Source organism: Eucyclogobius newberryi, unplaced genomic scaffold (genome assembly GCF_026437365.1).
Source record: "Eucyclogobius newberryi isolate DKJ021-1_F unplaced genomic scaffold, fEucNew1.0.hap1 SCAF_11, whole genome shotgun sequence".
Classification (NCBI taxonomy): domain Eukaryota; kingdom Metazoa; phylum Chordata; class Actinopteri; order Gobiiformes; family Gobiidae; genus Eucyclogobius; species Eucyclogobius newberryi.
This window is the reverse complement of record NW_027315735.1, coordinates 11,921,743-11,939,396: the sequence shown is the minus strand read 5'-3', so window position 1 is coordinate 11,939,396 and position 17,654 is coordinate 11,921,743. Positions and strand designations below refer to the sequence as shown.

The 17,654-nt window shown below is 44.0% G+C and overlaps 15 non-coding genes across 15 annotated transcripts; 9 read left to right on the top strand and 6 right to left on the bottom strand.

Moving 5' to 3' along the window:
• Positions 1-821: 821 nt before the first annotated feature.
• trnas-aga (transfer RNA serine (anticodon AGA)) lies at positions 822-903 on the top strand. The gene has a single exon. It is a non-coding gene; the product is annotated as a tRNA-Ser (tRNA).
• Positions 904-1,083: 180 nt separating this feature from the next.
• trnal-uag (transfer RNA leucine (anticodon UAG)) lies at positions 1,084-1,165 on the bottom strand. The gene has a single exon. It is a non-coding gene; the product is annotated as a tRNA-Leu (tRNA).
• A 160-nt stretch (positions 1,166-1,325) lies between these two features.
• Positions 1,326-1,397, top strand: trnag-ucc (transfer RNA glycine (anticodon UCC)). Its single transcript has one exon. It is a non-coding gene; the product is annotated as a tRNA-Gly (tRNA).
• Positions 1,398-5,848: 4,451 nt separating this feature from the next.
• Positions 5,849-5,930, top strand: trnas-aga (transfer RNA serine (anticodon AGA)). Its single transcript has one exon. It is a non-coding gene; the product is annotated as a tRNA-Ser (tRNA).
• A 180-nt stretch (positions 5,931-6,110) lies between these two features.
• Positions 6,111-6,192, bottom strand: trnal-uag (transfer RNA leucine (anticodon UAG)). Its single transcript has one exon. It is a non-coding gene; the product is annotated as a tRNA-Leu (tRNA).
• Positions 6,193-6,352: 160 nt separating this feature from the next.
• trnag-ucc (transfer RNA glycine (anticodon UCC)) lies at positions 6,353-6,424 on the top strand. Its single transcript has one exon. It is a non-coding gene; the product is annotated as a tRNA-Gly (tRNA).
• Positions 6,425-7,783: 1,359 nt separating this feature from the next.
• Positions 7,784-7,865, top strand: trnas-aga (transfer RNA serine (anticodon AGA)). The gene has a single exon. It is a non-coding gene; the product is annotated as a tRNA-Ser (tRNA).
• Positions 7,866-8,039: 174 nt separating this feature from the next.
• Positions 8,040-8,121, bottom strand: trnal-uag (transfer RNA leucine (anticodon UAG)). Its single transcript has one exon. It is a non-coding gene; the product is annotated as a tRNA-Leu (tRNA).
• A 160-nt stretch (positions 8,122-8,281) lies between these two features.
• trnag-ucc (transfer RNA glycine (anticodon UCC)) lies at positions 8,282-8,353 on the top strand. The gene has a single exon. It is a non-coding gene; the product is annotated as a tRNA-Gly (tRNA).
• Positions 8,354-11,514: 3,161 nt separating this feature from the next.
• trnal-uag (transfer RNA leucine (anticodon UAG)) lies at positions 11,515-11,596 on the bottom strand. The gene has a single exon. It is a non-coding gene; the product is annotated as a tRNA-Leu (tRNA).
• Positions 11,597-11,756: 160 nt separating this feature from the next.
• trnag-ucc (transfer RNA glycine (anticodon UCC)) lies at positions 11,757-11,828 on the top strand. The gene has a single exon. It is a non-coding gene; the product is annotated as a tRNA-Gly (tRNA).
• A 1,611-nt stretch (positions 11,829-13,439) lies between these two features.
• On the bottom strand, positions 13,440-13,521 carry trnal-uag (transfer RNA leucine (anticodon UAG)). Its single transcript has one exon. It is a non-coding gene; the product is annotated as a tRNA-Leu (tRNA).
• Positions 13,522-13,681: 160 nt separating this feature from the next.
• trnag-ucc (transfer RNA glycine (anticodon UCC)) lies at positions 13,682-13,753 on the top strand. Its single transcript has one exon. It is a non-coding gene; the product is annotated as a tRNA-Gly (tRNA).
• A 2,645-nt stretch (positions 13,754-16,398) lies between these two features.
• trnal-uag (transfer RNA leucine (anticodon UAG)) lies at positions 16,399-16,480 on the bottom strand. The gene has a single exon. It is a non-coding gene; the product is annotated as a tRNA-Leu (tRNA).
• A 160-nt stretch (positions 16,481-16,640) lies between these two features.
• Positions 16,641-16,712, top strand: trnag-ucc (transfer RNA glycine (anticodon UCC)). Its single transcript has one exon. It is a non-coding gene; the product is annotated as a tRNA-Gly (tRNA).
• The last annotated feature ends 942 nt before the right edge of the window (positions 16,713-17,654 follow it).

Here is a 17,654-nt window from a genome sequence, read left to right as displayed (position 1 = left end):
TCTCCCCACGTAGATTTAAATCCTGAGAGTAATGGCTTCTTCTGCTCAAGTGTGTGATGGGATTTTGTTTACTTTGCCAGTGCCCCATTTTTAAGCCTATGGCTTTTGATTTCTTTCGATCGATCGATCGATCTTTGCAAAGTAAATAAGTATTCAACTGCGGACTCTTGATTGACATTGCCATCCCTCTGAACTTTAGAAGCATGCGCTTTGGCCTCAAAACTCCTCCTACTTTTGGCGGCAGGAAAAAAAGGCTACAACCCATACACACGCACAAGAAAAGGTTCCGATGGCGCTGTGTTACGTTATAGAAGAAACGTTTAAATAAGCTCTATTTTCAGAATCAAAAAGGTTTTCTGGCAATTGTCAGTGAACAAAATTCCCAAACTACAAGCGTACTTGGGTGGTAAGGTGCAGCATAGCATTTTAGCCTAAGTCCAAGATGTTTATAACACATGAGATTATTCAGCAACGCCTTGACAGGGATGACTAATGAGGCCAAAGAGTTCTTTTGGGGTCTCCCCATGTAGATTTAAATCCTGAGAGTAATGGCTTCTTCTGCTCAAGTGTGTGATGGGATTTTGTTTACTTTGCCAGTGCCCCATTTTTAAGCCTATGGCTTTTGATTTCTTTCGATCGATCGATCGATCTTTGCAAAGTAAATAAGTATTCAACTGCGGACTCTTGGTTGACATTGCCATCCCTCTGAACTTTAGAAGCATGCGCTTTGGCCTCAAAACTCCTCCTACTTTTGGCGGCAGGAAAAAAAGGCTACAACCCATACACACGCACAAGAAAAGGTTCCCGTAAGCAGCTAATGAGTTGTTGTGGCCGAGTGGTTAAGGTGATGGACTAGAAATCCATTGGGAATTTCCCGCGCAGGTTCGAATCCTGCCAACAACGTGGTTCATGTTGTTCCCGTACGGGCCCCTGCTGGCAGGCCATTTGGCGGAAGTAAAGAATCCCTGGTTGGCTTTTGACCAGGGCCAGATTTAGAATATGTATTTTATGAAAGCTAAACTCAAACGGAAGCGCTGCCGACAGACATCACACAGCCCTGCTCTTGACGTTCGGCATGCGAACTGGCAGCGGTGGGATTTAAACTCACGTCTCCGAAGAGACTGGAACCTAAATCCAGCGCCTTAGACCACTCGGCCACGCTACCTGTTGCTCAGTTGGACAAGAAATGCGACCAGCGAAACCGTGCAAAAAAAGGCGTTTCTATGATAGTAATTATCTTCAAACCATGTTCCGTGTGCATGGAACTTTAGATATCAATTACAGGCGCCGATTTGCGACACGGCACTGCGAAAGCATGTGTCCTTGCGATGGTGGTATAGTGGTAAGCATAGCTGCCTTCCAAGCAGTTGACCCGGGTTCGATTCCCGGCCATCGCATGCTGTACTTTTGAGTTATACATGTGTATATGCAGTTTCATTCACAACTAAAGCTCTCAGAGGGCAATGGCCAAACTGTCAAACAGTTGAGTATTAGAGCATTTGAACTAATCCTCTTGGCAGATCGCATGATTGCGGAGTGACAGGTATGAAACAGCCCCATAACATGAATGAGTGAATGCTGTTCACCCACTATAACAAGAATCAACAAAGTACATGACGCTGACGTGAAGTTGAACACGCAACTTTCTGATCTGGAGTCAGACGCGCTACCGTTGCGCCACAGAGGCAGCCCGAGTGGTCCGGTCCGATGGCGCTGTGTTACGTTATAGAAGAAACACTCAAATAAGCTCTATTTTCAGAATCAAAAAGGTTTTCTGGCAATTGTCAGTGAACAAAATTCCCAAACTACAAGCGTACTTGGGTGGTAAGGTGCAGCATAGCATTTTAGCCTAAGTCCAAGATGTTTATAACACATGAGATTATTCAGCAACGCCTTGACTAATGAGGCCAAAGAGTTCTTTTGGGGTCTCCCCACGTAGATTTAAATCCTGAGAGTAATGGCTTCTTCTGCTCAAGTGTGTGATGGGATTTTGTTTACTTTGCCAGTGCCCCATTTTTAAGCCTATGGCTTTTGATTTCTTTCGATCGATCGATCGATCTTTGCAAAGTAAATAAGTATTCAACTGCGGACTCTTGGTTGACATTGCCATCCCTCTGAACTTTAGAAGCATGCGCTTTGGCCTCAAAACTCCTCCTACTTTTGGCGGCAGGAAAAAAAGGCTACAACCCATACACACGCACAAGAAAAGGTTCCGATGGCGCTGTGTTACGTTATAGAAGAAACGCTCAAATAAGCTCTATTTTCAGAATCAAAAAGGTTTTCTGGCAATTGTCAGTGAACAAAATTCCCAAACTACAAGCGTACTTGGGTGGTAAGGTGCAGCATAGCATTTTAGCCTAAGTCCAAGACGTTTATAACACATGAGATTATTCAGCAACGCCTTGACAGGGATGACTAATGAGGCCAAAGAGTTCTTTTGGGGTCTCCCCACGTAGATTTAAATCCTGAGAGTAATGGCTTCTTCTGCTCAAGTGTGTGATGGGATTTTGTTTACTTTGCCAGTGCCCCATTTTTAAGCCTATGGCTTTTGATTTCTTTCGAACGATCGATCAATCTTTGCAAAGTAAATAAGTATTCAACTGCGGACTCTTGGTTGACATTGCCATCCCTCTGAACTTTAGAAGCATGCGCTTTGGCCTCAAAACTCCTCCTACTTTTGGCGGCAGGAAAAAAAGGCTACAACCCATACACACGCACAAGAAAAGGTTCCGATGGCGCTGTGTTACGTTATAGAAGAAACGCTCAAATAAGCTCTTTTTTCAGAATCAAAAAGGTTTTCTGGCAATTGTCAGTGAACAAAATTCCCAAACTACAAGCGTACTTGGGTGGTAAGGTGCAGCATAGCATTTTAGCCTAAGTCCAAGATGTTAATAACAAATGAGATTATTCAGCAACGCCTTGACAGGGATGACTAATGAGGCCAAAGAGTTCTTTTGGGGTCTCCCCACGTAGATTTAAATCCTGAGAGTAATGGCTTCTTCTGCTCAAGTGTGTGATGGGATTTTGTTTACTTTGCCAGTGCCCCATTTTTAAGCCTATGGCTTTTGATTTCTTTCGAACGATCGATCGATCTTTGCAAAGTAAATAAGTATTCAACTGCGGACTCTTGGTTGACATTGCCATCCCTCTGAACTTTAGAAGCATGCGCTTTGGCCTCAAAACTCCTCCTACTTTTGGCGGCAGGAAAAAAAGGCTACAACCCATACACACGCACAAGAAAAGGTTCCGATGGCGCTGTGTTACGTTATAGAAGAAACGCTCAAATAAGCTCTTTTTTCAGAATCAAAAAGGTTTTCTGGCAATTGTCAGTGAACAAAATTCCCAAACTACAAGCGTACTTGGGTGGTAAGGTGCAGCATAGCATTTTAGCCTAAGTCCAAGATGTTAATAACACATGAGATTATTCAGCAACGCCTTGACAGGGATGACTAATGAGGCCAAAGAGTTCTTTTGGGGTCTCCCCATGTAGATTTAAATCCTGAGAGTAATGGCTTCTTCTGCTCAAGTGTGTGATGGGATTTTGTTTACTTTGCCAGTGCCCCATTTTTAAGCCTATGGCTTTTGATTTCTTTCGATCGATCGATCGATCTTTGCAAAGTAAATAAGTATTCAACTGCGGACTCTTGGTTGACATTGCCATCCCTCTGAACTTTAGAAGCATGCGCTTTGGCCTCAAAACTCCTCCTACTTTTGGCGGCAGGAAAAAAAGGCTACAACCCATACACACGCACAAGAAAAGGTTCCGATGGCGCTGTGTTACGTTATAGAAGAAACGCTCAAATAAGCTCTTTTTTCAGAATCAAAAAGGTTTTCTGGCAATTGTCAGTGAACAAAATTCCCAAACTACAAGCGTACTTGGGTGGTAAGGTGCAGCATAGCATTTTAGCCTAAGTCCAAGATGTTAATAACACATGAGATTATTCAGCAACGCCTTGACAGGGATGACTAATGAGGCCAAAGAGTTCTTTTGGGGTCTCCCCACGTAGATTTAAATCCTGAGAGTAATGGCTTCTTCTGCTCAAGTGTGTGATGGGATTTCGTTTACTTTGCCAGTGCCCCATTTTTAAGCCTATGGCTTTTGATTTCTTTCGAACGATCGATCGATCTTTGCAAAGTAAATAAGTATTCAACTGCGGACTCTTGGTTGACATTGCCATCCCTCTGAACTTTAGAAGCATGCGCTTTGGCCTCAAAACTCCTCCTACTTTTGGCGGCAGGAAAAAAAGGCTACAACCCATACACACGCACAAGAAAAGGTTCCGATGGCGCTGTGTTACGTTATAGAAGAAACGCTCAAATAAGCTCTTTTTTCAGAATCAAAAAGGTTTTCTGGCAATTGTCAGTGAACAAAATTCCCAAACTACAAGCGTACTTGGGTGGTAAGGTGCAGCATAGCATTTTAGCCTAAGTCCAAGATGTTAATAACACATGAGATTATTCAGCAACGCCTTGACAGGGATGACTAATGAGGCCAAAGAGTTCTTTTGGGGTCTCCCCATGTAGATTTAAATCCTGAGAGTAATGGCTTCTTCTGCTCAAGTGTGTGATGGGATTTTGTTTACTTTGCCAGTGCCCCATTTTTAAGCCTATGGCTTTTGATTTCTTTCGATCGATCGATCGATCTTTGCAAAGTAAATAAGTATTCAACTGCGGACTCTTGGTTGACATTGCCATCCCTCTGAACTTTAGAAGCATGCGCTTTGGCCTCAAAACTCCTCCTACTTTTGGCGGCAGGAAAAAAGGCTACAACCCATACACACGCACAAGAAAAGGTTCCGATGGCGCTGTGTTACGTTATAGAAGAAAGGCTCAAATAAGCTCTTTTTTCAGAATCAAAAAGGTTTTCTGGCAATTGTCAGTGAACAAAATTCCCAAACTACAAGCGTACTTGGGTGGTAAGGTGCAGCATAGCATTTTAGCCTAAGTCCAAGATGTTAATAACACATGAGATTATTCAGCAACGCCTTGACAGGGATGACTAATGAGGCCAAAGAGTTCTTTTGGGGTCTCCCCACGTAGATTTAAATCCTGAGAGTAATGGCTTCTTCTGCTCAAGTGTGTGATGGGATTTTGTTTACTTTGCCAGTGCCCCATTTTTAAGCCTATGGCTTTTGATTTCTTTCGATCGATCGATCGATCTTTGCAAAGTAAATAAGTATTCAACTGCGGACTCTTGGTTGACATTGCCATCCCTCTGAACTTTAGAAGCATGCGCTTTGGCCTCAAAACTCCTCCTACTTTTGGCGGCAGGAAAAAAAGGCTACAACCCATACACACGCACAAGAAAAGGTTCCGATGGCGCTGTGTTACGTTATAGAAGAAACTCTCAAATAAGCTCTATTTTCAGAATCAAAAAGGTTTTCTGGCAATTGTCAGTGAACAAAATTCCCAAACTACAAGCGTACTTGGGTGGTAAGGTGCAGCATAGCATTTTAGCCTAAGTCCAAGATGTTTATAACACATGAGATTATTCAGCAACGCCTTGACAGGGATGACTAATGAGGCCAAAGAGTTCTTTTGGGGTCTCCCCACATAGATTTAAATCCTGAGAGTAATGGCTTCTTCTGCTCAAGTGTGTGATGGGATTTTGTTTACTTTGCCAGTGCCCCATTTTTAAGCCTATGGCTTTTGATTTCTTTCGATCGATCGATCGATCTTTGCAAAGTAAATAAGTATTCAACTGCGGACTCTTGATTGACATTGCCATCCCTCTGAACTTCAGAAGCATGCGCTTTGGCCTCAAAACTCCTCCTACTTTTGGCGGCAGGAAAAAAAGGCTACAACCCATACACACGCACAAGAAAAGGTTCCCGTAAGCAGCTAATGAGTTGTTGTGGCCGAGTGGTTAAGGTGATGGACTAGAAATCCATTGGGAATTTCCCGCGCAGGTTCGAATCCTGCCAACAACGTGGTTCATGTTGTTCCCGTACGGGCCCCTGCTGGCAGGCCATTTGGCGGAAGTAAAGAATCCCTGGTTGGCTTTTGACCAGGGCCAGATTTAGAATATGTATTTTATGAAAGCTAAACTCAAACGGAAGCGCTGCCGACAGACATCACACAGCCCTGCTCTTGACGTTCGGCATGCGAACTGGCAGCGGTGGGATTTAAACTCACGTCTCCGAAGAGACTGGAACCTAAATCCAGCGCCTTAGACCACTCGGCCACGCTACCTGTTGCTCAGTTGGACAAGAAATGCGACCAGCGAAACCGTGCAAAAAAAGGCGTTTCTATGATAGTAATTATCTTCAAACCATGTTCCGTGTGCATGGAACTTTAGATATCAATTACAGGCGCCGATTTGCGACACGGCACTGCGAAAGCATGTGTCCTTGCGATGGTGGTATAGTGGTAAGCATAGCTGCCTTCCAAGCAGTTGACCCGGGTTCGATTCCAGGCCATCGCATGCTGTACTTTTGAGTTATACATGTGTATATGCAGTTTCATTCACAACTAAAGCTCTCAGAGGGCAATGGCCAAACTGTCAAACAGTTGAGTATTAGAGCATTTGAACTAATCCTCTTGGCAGATCGCATGATTGCGGAGTGACAGGTATGAAACAGCCCCATAACATGAATGAGTGAATGCTGTTCACCCACTATAACAAGAATCAACAAAGTACATGACGCTGACGTGAAGTTGAACACGCAACTTTCTCATCTGGAGTCAGACGCGCTACCGTTGCGCCACAGAGGCAGCCAGAGTGGTCCGGTCCGATGGCGCTGTGTTACGTTATAGAAGAAACACTCAAATAAGCTCTATTTTCAGAATCAAAAAGGTTTTCTGGCAATTGTCAGTGAACAAAATTCCCAAACTACAAGCGTACTTGGGTGGTAAGGTGCAGCATAGCATTTTAGCCTAAGTCCAAGATGTTTATAACACATGAGATTATTCAGCAACGCCTTGACAGGGATGACTAATGAGGCCAAAGAGTTCTTTTGGGGTCTCCCCATGTAGATTTAAATCCTGAGAGTAATGGCTTCTTCTGCTCAAGTGTGTGATGGGATTTTGTTTACTTTGCCAGTGCCCCATTTTTAAGCCTATGGCTTTTGATTTCTTTCGATCGATCGATCGATCTTTGCAAAGTAAATAAGTATTCAACTGCGGACTCTTGGTTGACATTGCCATCCCTCTGAACTTTAGAAGCATGCGCTTTGGCCTCAAAACTCCTCCTACTTTTGGCGGCAGGAAAAAAAGGCTACAACCCATACACACGCACAAGAAAAGGTTCCGATGGCGCTGTGTTACGTTATAGAAGAAACTCTCAAATAAGCTCTATTTTCAGAATCAAAAAGGTTTTCTGGCAATTGTCAGTGAACAAAATTCCCAAACTACAAGCGTACTTGGGTGGTAAGGTGCAGCATAGCATTTTAGCCTAAGTCCAAGATGTTTATAACACATGAGATTATTCAGCAACGCCTTGACAGGGATGACTAATGAGGCCAAAGAGTTCTTTTGGGGTCTCCCCACGTAGATTTAAATCCTGAGAGTAATGGCTTCTTCTGCTCAAGTGTGTGATGGGATTTTGTTTACTTTGCCAGTGCCCCATTTTTAAGCCTATGGCTTTTGATTTCTTTCGATCGATCGATCGATCTTTGCAAAGTAAATAAGTATTCAACTGCGGACTCTTGATTGACATTGCCATCCCTCTGAACTTCAGAAGCATGCGCTTTGGCCTCAAAACTCCTCCTACTTTTGGCGGCAGGAAAAAAAGGCTACAACCCATACACACGCACAAGAAAAGGTTCCCGTAAGCAGCTAATGAGTTGTTGTGGCCGAGTGGTTAAGGCGATGGACTAGAAATCCATTGGGAATTTCCAGCGCAGGTTCGAATCCTGCCAACAACGTGGTTCATGTTGTTCCCGTACGGGCCCCTGCTGGCAGGCCATTTGGCGGAAGTAAAGAATCCCTGGTTGACTTTTGGCCAGATTTAGAATATGTATTTTATGAAAGCTAAACTCAAACGGAAGCGCTGCCGACAGACATCACACAGCCCTGCTCTTGACGTTCGGCATGCGAACTGGCAGCGGTGGGATTTAAACTCACGTCTCCGAAGAGACTGGAACCTAAATCCAGCGCCTTAGACCACTCGGCCACGCTACCTGTTGCTCAGTTGGACAAGAAATGCAACCAGCGAAACCGTGCAAAAAAAGGCGTTTCTATGATAGTAATTATCTTCAAACCATGTTCCGTGTGCATGGAACTTTAGATATCAATTACAGGCGCCGATTTGCGACACGGCACTGCGAAAGCATGTCTCCTTGCGATGGTGGTATAGTGGTAAGCATAGCTGCCTTCCAAGCAGTTGACCCGGGTTCGATTCCCGGCCATCGCATGCTGTACTTTTGAGTTATACATGTGTATATGCAGTTTCATTCACAACTAAAGCTCTCAGAGGGCAATGGCCAAACTGTCAAACAGTTGAGTATTAGAGCATTTGAACTAATCCTCTTGGCAGATCGCATGATTGCGGAGTGACAGGTATGAAACAGCCCCATAACATGAATGAGTGAATGCTGTTCACCCACTATAACAAGAATCAACAAAGTACATGACGCTGACGTGAAGTTGAACACGCAACTTTCTCATCTGGAGTCAGACGCGCTACCGTTGCGCCACAGAGGCAGCCCGAGTGGTCCGGTCCGATGGCGCTGTGTTACGTTATAGAAGAAACACTCAAATAAGCTCTATTTTCAGAATCAAAAAGGTTTTCTGGCAATTGTCAGTGAACAAAATTCCCAAACTACAAGCGTACTTGGGTGGTAAGGTGCAGCATAGCATTTTAGCCTAAGTCCAAGATGTTTATAACACATGAGATTATTCAGCAACGCCTTGACAGGGATGACTAATGAGGCCAAAGAGTTCTTTTGGGGTCTCCCCATGTAGATTTAAATCCTGAGAGTAATGGCTTCTTCTGCTCAAGTGTGTGATGGGATTTTGTTTACTTTGCCAGTGCCCCATTTTTAAGCCTATGGCTTTTGATTTCTTTCGATCGATCGATCGATCTTTGCAAAGTAAATAAGTATTCAACTGCGGACTCTTGGTTGACATTGCCATCCCTCTGAACTTTAGAAGCATGCGCTTTGGCCTCAAAACTCCTCCTACTTTTGGCGGCAGGAAAAAAAGGCTACAACCCATACACACGCACAAGAAAAGGTTCCGATGGCGCTGTGTTACGTTATAGAAGAAACGCTCAAATAAGCTCTTTTTTCAGAATCAAAAAGGTTTTCTGGCAATTGTCAGTGAACAAAATTCCCAAACTACAAGCGTACTTGGGTGGTAAGGTGCAGCATAGCATTTTAGCCTAAGTCCAAGATGTTAATAACACATGAGATTATTCAGCAACGCCTTGACAGGGATGACTAATGAGGCCAAAGAGTTCTTTTGGGGTCTCCCCACGTAGATTTAAATCCTGAGAGTAATGGCTTCTTCTGCTCAAGTGTGTGATGGGATTTTGTTTACTTTGCCAGTGCCCCATTTTTAAGCCTATGGCTTTTGATTTCTTTCGATCGATCGATCGATCTTTGCAAAGTAAATAAGTATTCAACTGCGGACTCTTGGTTGACATTGCCATCCCTCTGAACTTTAGAAGCATGCGCTTTGGCCTCAAAACTCCTCCTACTTTTGGCGGCAGGAAAAAAAGGCTACAACCCATACACACGCACAAGAAAAGGTTCCGATGGCGCTGTGTTACGTTATAGAAGAAACGCTCAAATAAGCTCTATTTTCAGAATCAAAAAGGTTTTCTGGCAATTGTCAGTGAACAAAATTCCCAAACTACAAGCGTACTTGGGTGGTAAGGTGCAGCATAGCATTTTAGCCTAAGTCCAAGATGTTTATAACACATGAGATTATTCAGCAACGCCTTGACAGGGATGACTAATGAGGCCAAAGAGTTCTTTTGGGGTCTCCCACGTAGATTTAAATCCTGAGAGTAATGGCTTCTTCTGCTCAAGTGTGTGATGGGATTTTGTTTACTTTGCCAGTGCCCCATTTTTAAGCCTATGGCTTTTGATTTCTTTTGATCGATCGATCGATCTTTGCAAAGTAAATAAGTATTCAACTGCGGACTCTTGGTTGACATTGCCATCCCTCTGAACTTTAGAAGCATGCGCTTTGGCCTCAAAACTCCTCCTACTTTTGGCGGCAGGAAAAAAAGGCTACAACCCATACACACGCACAAGAAAAGGTTCCGATGGCGCTGTGTTACGTTATAGAAGAAACGCTCAAATAAGCTCTATTTTCAGAATCAAAAAGGTTTTCTGGCAATTGTCAGTGAACAAAATTCCCAAACTACAAGCGTACTTGGGTGGTAAGGAGCAGCATAGCATTTTAGCCTAAGTCCAAGATGTTTATAACACATGAGATTATTCAGCAACGCCTTGACAGGGATGACTAATGAGGCCAAAGAGTTCTTTTGGGGTCTCCCCACGTAGATTTAAATCCTGAGAGTAATGGCTTCTTCTGCTCAAGTGTGTGATGGGATTTTGTTTACTTTGCCAGTGCCCCATTTTTAAGCCTATGGCTTTTGATTTCTTTCGATCGATCGATCGATCTTTGCAAAGTAAATAAGTATTCAACTGCGGACTCTTGGTTGACATTGCCATCCCTCTGAACTTTAGAAGCATGCGCTTTGGCCTCAAAACTCCTCCTACTTTTGGCGGCAGGAAAAAAAGGCTACAACCCATACACACGCACAAGAAAAGGTTCCGATGGCGCTGTGTTACGTTATAGAAGAAACGCTCAAATAAGCTCTATTTTCAGAATCAAAAAGGTTTTCTGGCAATTGTCAGTGAACAAAATTCCCAAACTACAAGCGTACTTGGGTGGTAAGGTGCAGCATAGCATTTTAGCCTAAGTCCAAGATGTTTATAACACATGAGATTATTCAGCAACGCCTTGACAGGGATGACTAATGAGGCCAAAGAGTTCTTTTGGGGTCTCCCCACGTAGATTTAAATCCTGAGAGTAATGGCTTCTTCTGCTCAAGTGTGTGATGGGATTTTGTTTACTTTGCCAGTGCCCCATTTTTAAGCCTATGGCTTTTGATTTCTTTCGATCGATCGATCGATCGATCTTTGCAAAGTAAATAAGTATTCAACTGCGGACTCTTGATTGACATTGCCATCCCTCTGAACTTCAGAAGCATGCGCTTTGGCCTCAAAACTCCTCCTACTTTTGGCGGCAGGAAAAAAAGGCTACAACCCATACACACGCACAAGAAAAGGTTCCCGTAAGCAGCTAATGAGTTGTTGTGGCCGAGTGGTAGAAATCCATTGGGAATTTCCCGCGCAGGTTCGAATACTGCCAACAACGTGGTTCATGTTGTTCCCGTACGGGCCCCTGCTGGCAGGCCATTTGGCGGAAGTAAAGAATCCCTGGTTGACTTTTGACCAGGGCCAGATTTAGAATATGTATTTTATGAAAGCTAAACTCAAACGGAAGCGCTGCCGACAGACATCACACAGCCCTGCTCTTGACGTTCGGCATGCGAACTGGCAGCGGTGGGATTTAAACTCACGTCTCCGAAGAGACTGGAACCTAAATCCAGCGCCTTAGACCACTCGGCCACGCTACCTGTTGCTCAGTTGGACAAGAAATGCGACCAGCGAAACCGTGCAAAAAAAGGCGTTTCTATGATAGTAATTATCTTCAAACCATGTTCCGTGTGCATGGAACTTTAGATATCAATTACAGGCGCCGATTTGCGACACGGCACTGCGAAAGCATGTGTCCTTGCGATGGTGGTATAGTGGTAAGCATAGCTGCCTTCCAAGCAGTTGACCCGGGTTCGATTCCCGGCCATCGCATGCAGTACTTTTGAGTTATACATGTGTATATGCAGTTTCATTCACAACTAAAGCTCTCAGAGGGCAATGGCCAAACTGTCAAACAGTTGAGTATTAGAGCATTTGAACTAATCCTATTGGCAGATCGCATGATTGCGGAGTGACAGGTATGAAACAGCCCCATAACATGAATGAGTGAATGCTGTTCACCCACTATAACAAGAATCAACAAAGTACATGACACTGACGTGAAGTTGAACACGCAACTTTCTGATCTGGAGTCAGACGCGCTACCGTTGCGCCACAGAGGCAGCCCGAGTGGTCCGGTCCGATGGCGCTGTGTTACGTTATAGAAGAAACACTCAAATAAGCTCTATTTTCAGAATCAAAAAGGTTTTCTGGCAATTGTCAGTGAACAAAATTCCCAAACTACAAGCGTACTTGGGTGGTAAGGTGCAGCATAGCATTTTAGCCTAAGTCCAAGATGTTTATAACACATGAGATTATTCAGCAACGCCTTGACAGGGATGACTAATGAGGCCAAAGAGTTCTTTTGGGGTCTCCCCACGTAGATTTAAATCCTGAGAGTAATGGCTTCTTCTGCTCAAGTGTGTGATGGGATTTTGTTTACTTTGCCAGTGCCCCATTTTTAAGCCTATGGCTTTTGATTTCTTTCGATCGATCGATCGATCTTTGCAAAGTAAATAAGTATTCGACTGCGGACTCTTGGTTGACATTGCCATCCCTCTCAACTTTAGAAGCATGCGCTTTGGCCTCAAAACTCCTCCTACTTTTGGCGGCAGGAAAAAAAGGCTACAACCCATACACACGCACAAGAAAAGGTTCCGATGGCGCTGTGTTACGTTATAGAAGAAACGCTCAAATAAGCTCTATTTTCAGAATCAAAAAGGTTTTCTGGCAATTGTCAGTGAACAAAATTCCCAAACTACAAGCGTACTTGGGTGGTAAGGTGCAGCATAGCATTTTAGCCTAAGTCCAAGATGTTTATAACACATGAGATTATTCAGCAACGCCTTGACAGGGATGACTAATGAGGCCAAAGAGTTCTTTTGGGGTCTCCCCACGTAGATTTAAATCCTGAGAGTAATGGCTTCTTCTGCTCAAGTGTGTGATGGGATTTTGTTTACTTTGCCAGTGCCCCATTTTTAAGCCTATGGCTTTTGATTTCTTTCGATCGATCGATCGATCGATCTTTGCAAAGTAAATAAGTATTCAACTGCGGACTCTTGATTGACATTGCCATCCCTCTGAACTTCAGAAGCATGCGCTTTGGCCTCAAAACTCCTCCTACTTTTGGCGGCAGGAAAAAAAGGCTACAACCCATACACACGCACAAGAAAAGGTTCCCGTAAGCAGCTAATGAGTTGTTGTGGCCGAGTGGTAGAAATCCATTGGGAATTTCCCGCGCAGGTTCGAATACTGCCAACAACGTGGTTCATGTTGTTCCCGTACGGGCCCCTGCTGGCAGGCCATTTGGCGGAAGTAAAGAATCCCTGGTTGACTTTTGACCAGGGCCAGATTTAGAATATGTATTTTATGAAAGCTAAACTCAAACGGAAGCGCTGCCGACAGACATCACACAGCCCTGCTCTTGACGTTCGGCATGCGAACTGGCAGCGGTGGGATTTAAACTCACGTCTCCGAAGAGACTGGAACCTAAATCCAGCGCCTTAGACCACTCGGCCACGCTACCTGTTGCTCAGTTGGACAAGAAATGCGACCAGCGAAACCGTGCAAAAAAAGGCGTTTCTATGATAGTAATTATCTTCAAACCATGTTCCGTGTGCATGGAACTTTAGATATCAATTACAGGCGCCGATTTGGGACACGGCACTGCGAAAGCATGTGTCCTTGCGATGGTGGTATAGTGGTAAGCATAGCTGCCTTCCAAGCAGTTGACCCGGGTTCGATTCCCGGCCATCGCATGCAGTACTTTTGAGTTATACATGTGTATATGCAGTTTCATTCACAACTAAAGCTCTCAGAGGGCAATGGCCAAACTGTCAAACAGTTGAGTATTAGAGCATTTGAACTAATCCTATTGGCAGATCGCATGATTGCGGAGTGACAGGTATGAAACAGCCCCATAACATGAATGAGTGAATGCTGTTCACCCACTATAACAAGAATCAACAAAGTACATGACACTGACGTGAAGTTGAACACGCAACTTTCTGATCTGGAGTCAGACGCGCTACCGTTGCGCCACAGAGGCAGCCCGAGTGGTCCGGTCCGATGGCGCTGTGTTACGTTATAGAAGAAACACTCAAATAAGCTCTATTTTCAGAATCAAAAAGGTTTTCTGGCAATTGTCAGTGAACAAAATTCCCAAACTACAAGCTTACTTGGGTGGTAAGGTGCAGCATAGCATTTTAGCCTAAGTCCAAGATGTTAATAACACATGAGATTATTCAGCAACGCCTTGACAGGGATGACTAATGAGGCCAAAGAGTTCTTTTGGGGTCTCCCCACGTAGATTTAAATCCTGAGAGTAATGGCTTCTTCTGCTCAAGTGTGTGATGGGATTTTGTTTACTTTGCCAGTGCCCCATTTTTAAGCCTATGGCTTTTGATTTCTTTCGATCGATCGATCGATCTTTGCAAAGTAAATAAGTATTCAACTGCGGACTCTTGGTTGACATTGCCATCCCTCTGAACTTTAGAAGCATGCGCTTTGGCCTCAAAACTCCTCCTACTTTTGGCGGCAGGAAAAAAAGGCTACAACCCATACACACGCACAAGAAAAGGTTCCGATGGCGCTGTGTTACGTTATAGAAGAAACGCTCAAATAAGCTCTTTTTTCAGAATCAAAAAGGTTTTCTGGCAATTGTCAGTGAACAAAATTCCCAAACTACAAGCGTACTTGGGTGGTAAGGTGCAGCATAGCATTTTAGCCTAAGTCCAAGATGTTAATAACACATGAGATTATTCAGCAACGCCTTGACAGGGATGACTAATGAGGCCAAAGAGTTCTTTTGGGGTCTCCCCACGTAGATTTAAATCCTGAGAGTAATGGCTTCTTCTGCTCAAGTGTGTGATGGGATTTTGTTTACTTTGCCAGTGCCCCATTTTTAAGCCTATGGCTTTTGATTTCTTTCGATCGATCGATCGATCTTTGCAAAGTAAATAAGTATTCAACTGCGGACTCTTGGTTGACATTGCCATCCCTCTGAACTTTAGAAGCATGCGCTTTGGCCTCAAAACTCCTCCTACTTTTGGCGGCAGGAAAAAAAGGCTACAACCCATACACACGCACAAGAAAAGGTTCCGATGGCAATGTGTTACGTTATAGAAGAAACGCTCAAATAAGCTCTATTTTCAGAATCAAAAAGGTTTTCTGGCAATTGTCAGTGAACAAAATTCCCAAACTACAAGCGTACTTGGGTGGTAAGGAGCAGCATAGCATTTTAGCCTAAGTCCAAGATGTTTATAACACATGAGATTATTCAGCAACGCCTTGACAGGGATGACTAATGAGGCCAAAGAGTTCTTTTGGGGTCTCCCCACGTAGATTTAAATCCTGAGAGTAATGGCTTCTTCTGCTCAAGTGTGTGATGGGATTTTGTTTACTTTGCCAGTGCCCCATTTTTAAGCCTATGGCTTTTGATTTCTTTCGATCGATCGATCGATCTTTGCAAAGTAAATAAGTATTCAACTGCGGACTCTTGGTTGACATCGCCATCCCTCTGAACTTTAGAAGCATGCGCTTTGGCCTCAAAACTCCTCCTACTTTTGGCGGCAGGAAAAAAAGGCTACAACCCATACACACGCACAAGAAAAGGTTCCGATGGCGCTGTGTTACGTTATAGAAGAAACGCTCAAATAAGCTCTATTTTCAGAATCAAAAAGGTTTTCTGGCAATTGTCAGTGAACAAAATTCCTTAACTACAAGCGTACTTGGGTGGTAAGGTGCAGCATAGCATTTTAGCCTAAGTCCAAGATGTTTATAACACATGAGATTATTCAGCAACGCCTTGACAGGGATGACTGATGAGGCCAAAGAGTTCTTTTGGGGTCTCCCCACGTAGATTTAAATCCTGAGAGTAATGGCTTCTTCTGCTCAAGTGTGTGATGGGATTTTGTTTACTTTGCCAGTGCCCCATTTTTAAGCCTATGGCTTTTGATTTCTTTCGATCGATCGATCAATCTATCTTTGCAAAGTAAATAAGTATTCAACTGCGGACTCTTGATTGACATTGCCATCCCTCTGAACTTCAGAAGCATGCGCTTTGGCCTCAAAACTCCTCCTACTTTTGGCGGCAGGAAAAAAAGGCTACAACCCATACACACGCACAAGAAAAGGTTCCCGTAAGCAGCTAATGAGTTGTTGTGGCCGAGTGGTAGAAATCCATTGGGAATTTCCCGCGCAGGTTCGAATACTGCCAACAACGTGGTTCATGTTGTTCCCGTACGGGCCCCTGCTGGCAGGCCATTTGGCGGAAGTAAAGAATCCCTGGTTGACTTTTGACCAGGGCCAGATTTAGAATATGTATTTTATGAAAGCTAAACTCAAACGGAAGCGCTGCCGACAGACATCACACAGCCCTGCTCTTGACGTTCGGCATGCGAACTGGCAGCGGTGGGATTTAAACTCACGTCTCCGAAGAGACTGGAACCTAAATCCAGCGCCTTAGACCACTCGGCCACGCTACCTGTTGCTCAGTTGGACAAGAAATGCGACCAGCGAAACCGTGCAAAAAAAGGCGTTTCTATGATAGTAATTATCTTCAAACCATGTTCCGTGTGCATGGAACTTTAGATATCAATTACAGGCGCAGATTTGCGACACGGCACTGCGAAAGCATGTGTCCTTGCGATGGTGGTATAGTGGTAAGCATAGCTGCCTTCCAAGCAGTTGACCCGGGTTCGATTCCCGGCCATCGCATGCAGTACTTTTGAGTTATACATGTGTATATGCAGTTTCATTCACAACTAAAGCTCTCAGAGGGCAATGGCCAAACTGTCAAACAGTTGAGTATTAGAGCATTTGAACTAATCCTATTGGCAGATCGCATGATTGCGGAGTGACAGGTATGAAACAGCCCCATAACATGAATGAGTGAATGCTGTTCACCCACTATAACAAGAATCAACAAAGTACATGACACTGACGTGAAGTTGAACACGCAACTTTCTGATCTGGAGTCAGACGCGCTACCGTTGCGCCACAGAGGCAGCCCGAGTGGTCCGGTCCGATGGCGCTGTGTTACGTTATAGAAGAAACACTCAAATAAGCTCTATTTTCAGAATCAAAAAGGTTTTCTGGCAATTGTCAGTGAACAAAATTCCCAAACTACAAGCTTACTTGGGTGGTAAGGTGCAGCATAGCATTTTAGCCTAAGTCCAAGATGTTAATAACACATGAGATTATTCAGCAACGCCTTGACAGGGATGACTAATGAGGCCAAAGAGTTCTTTTGGGGTCTCCCCACGTAGATTTAAATCCTGAGAGTAATGGCTTCTTCTGCTCAAGTGTGTGATGGGATTTTGTTTACTTTGCCAGTGCCCCATTTTTAAGCCTATGGCTTTTGATTTCTTTCGATCGATCGATCGATCTTTGCAAAGTAAATAAGTATTCAACTGCGGACTCTTGGTTGACATTGCCATCCCTCTGAACTTTAGAAGCATGCGCTTTGGCCTCAAAACTCCTCCTACTTTTGGCGGCAGGAAAAAAAGGCTACAACCCATACACACGCACAAGAAAAGGTTCCGATGGCAATGTGTTACGTTATAGAAGAAACGCTCAAATAAGCTCTATTTTCAGAATCAAAAAGGTTTTCTGGCAATTGTCAGTGAACAAAATTCCCAAACTACAAGCGTACTTGGG